The sequence below is a fragment of the Bubalus kerabau genome, chromosome 11 (assembly GCF_029407905.1).
Source record: "Bubalus kerabau isolate K-KA32 ecotype Philippines breed swamp buffalo chromosome 11, PCC_UOA_SB_1v2, whole genome shotgun sequence".
Taxonomy (NCBI): Eukaryota; Metazoa; Chordata; class Mammalia; order Artiodactyla; family Bovidae; genus Bubalus; species Bubalus kerabau.
Window position 1 is genome coordinate 100,268,742 of NC_073634.1, and position 2,547 is coordinate 100,271,288.

Consider the following 2,547-nt stretch of genomic DNA (forward strand, 5'->3'; position numbering starts at 1 on the left):
AAACCAGACGAGGTGTCAGAACCACCGCTCCACCCCCCACTACCCCGCCTAGGACTTGTTAAAATAACCGCAAACCATAGTTTGTACAAACTACCAACAAGCTAGTGTGTTAAAACACTTCCCCAGGGTTTCTGATCCAATACATTGGGGGTGGGGCCTGAGGATTTTGCATTTCTAATAAGGTTCCAGGCCTCCAGGCTGTGGTCACTGTTCTGGAAACTTCACCCTGAGAACCACTGTTCTAGGCACATTTTGTTTTTTTTTTCAGTTGTTCTCAAACATCAGGTTCATTCTCGACTCCAAAGGTCTGCACCTGCCGTGTCTGCCAATGAGACTGTTCTTTCTTCCTCTTCTCAGACTGGTGAGCCCCAGTCCATCTTCTCTCCGTGTCCCCAGGCAGAGGTCCACCATGAGCCCCTCTTTCACAGCGGCCTTTATCCTTGTTGGTCCGCGCAGCAGGAGCTCTTGTCTGACTGCCTCTGAGTCTCCAGGAGGGCCAGGCCTCAGATAACGGGCTTTCTGCTTTCTGCCCTGCTCAAGCGTCAGAGCAGCTTGTGCTAGCAGGTCAAGCACAGAACCTGGCTTCCAGGGGGACAGGCTGTGTGTGGGGGACGCGGACCCTGGTCAGCCCTCCTAGAACCCAGAGGGCGCAGAGGCCTCTGGGAAGACAAGGCCAGAGCCGCAACGCGGACCGGTCAGCTGAGAGGCAGGCAGGGCTCCGGGGGACAGCCCAGTGTTTTGTTTTAATCACGAACGAGATACTGACGTACGCCTCCCCAGGGGACAGTGAGGGGGAGACCGGCCCCGCCGGCTGTGGAGGCGCTTCTGCAAACAGTGAGGAAAACCCAAGTCAGCATCGGCGGGGGAGAGAGGGCCAGCGGTCCTGGAAAGAGAACATTCCTTACGCCAGGAAGGCAGCGGGAAAGCCCCGACACGGCCCTGCGGCGCGGCCTCCTGGCTGACTGCTCGGCTGCCCAGCGCTCAGGCCTGGCCTGGCACGCCCGAGGGGTCCCCAGAGCAGTGTGGCCGCTGGCTTCTTGAGGGGGCCCCGTTGGGAGCCACCATGCAGTTGGAAGTTGTGGCTGCAGCAAAACTTCCAGCGCATCCTTTTCCGTGGGTGCCCTGGGCGGCCCTCCGCGGGCGGGGAAACTGCTCACCATACCTATTTTAAACACCAGTGTGATGGTTTATGGCCCATCGAGGGATAATTACGGAGTGCAGAACCCGGCTTTTATGGCCCCTCCTCCCCGGGGCGCACTTAGAGAACAGTATGTGTCATGTAGCCAATTTAGATAATGATTCTGATAAAGATAAACGGAATTGTTTATTATAAGTAATTGGGTCTGCTAAGGCCCAGATGAGGTGGGGGTGGGGAGGATGCACTCAGATGTGGGGACATGGGGACAGGGGCCCGGATGGGGCTCCAGGGCGGAGACAGACCTGCTCCCCTCTCCTTGTATCTGTGCATGTCTCTCTGTCTCCCCTTCTCTGCTCTCCTTTCTTCGTCACCCCTGGGGCCTGAATGGATGGATCCTCCTCCATCTGTATCCTGGGCAGAGGCTGCTCCTGGGCAGAAATAAATCATGGGGTTTTCTGTCGAGTCAGCTGAGCAGGGAGGCACCTGGAGGGAAGGCTGGGAAGATCAGGAGAGGCTTCAGACCCGCCTTGGGCTCCAGGGCAGCCCCAGCCTGTTGGCCACAGACCCCATGCAGGTCCCTGGACCCCTGAGGGCTACTGTCCTGCCAGCAGCTGGCAGGTGTGAAGAGAGGGTGCAGGGAACTGGGGGCAACCCGGAGCTGAGCGGCAGCGCTGTCTCAAGGGGGACAGTGGCCCCCTGGTGGGGGTCTTTGTGAAAGATAAACAAAACGAAGGCCCTTCCAGCCCAGCCCCGCCCTGCAACACACACACACCTGAGACCTCTAATTATGCCGCAGCCCCGGGCAGGCCGTGGGAATGCTGCCCCTTTAACCTGCTCGCCTGACCCCTCTCCCCCAGGCCCGTCCTGGGTCTCAGTGCCTGGCTGTGTGGGGCGGGGCGGGGTGGGAGTTGGGGACGGGATCCTGAAGACCCAGCTTCTGAAAGATGAAGGCTCAGAGATTAGAGCCTCAGAGAACAGGGCTGAGTTCCCCAGGTCTCGGAGATGAGGACCCACAAAGCCAGGCCCTGAGCTGAGGGTTTAACAAGCCCAGGTGCACACCCACAGGTCCGGCAGACCAGCCCCCTTAGGGGTGGGGCAGGGACCTACAAGCCAGGGTCTTAGATCCCACAATGTAGTTTGAATGGGAAACTGCAGAAGCCAAGGCGTGAGCTTAGGGGACCCCACAAAATAGGGGAATCCTATAAACCAGGGCCCTTGAGGAAAAAAAAAAAAACAAAGCCGTAAGCCAGGGTGCCTTAAGCTTGGGGGTCCCCGAGAGCCAAGACCCTTGAGGCAGGGTCCTCACCACAGAGCCCCCCCTCCCAGTGGCCCATCAGACCCAGGTGTAAGGGGCCCCAGCTAGGCTGCCCGAGGCTGCAGCTCCCCCGGATTGAAACCCAAACCGGAGG

General features: G+C 58.9%; 1 long non-coding RNA gene across 1 annotated transcript; it reads right to left on the reverse strand.

The window, feature by feature from the left end:
* Nucleotides 1-686: 686 nt before the first annotated feature.
* Nucleotides 687-2,036, reverse strand: LOC129623560 (uncharacterized). Its single transcript, XR_008700592.1, has 3 exons — nt 1,911-2,036; nt 1,441-1,566; nt 687-883 (listed from the first exon to the last, which is right to left on the reverse strand). It is a non-coding gene; the product is annotated as an uncharacterized LOC129623560 (long non-coding RNA).
* Between the last annotated feature and the right edge of the window lie 511 nt (nt 2,037-2,547).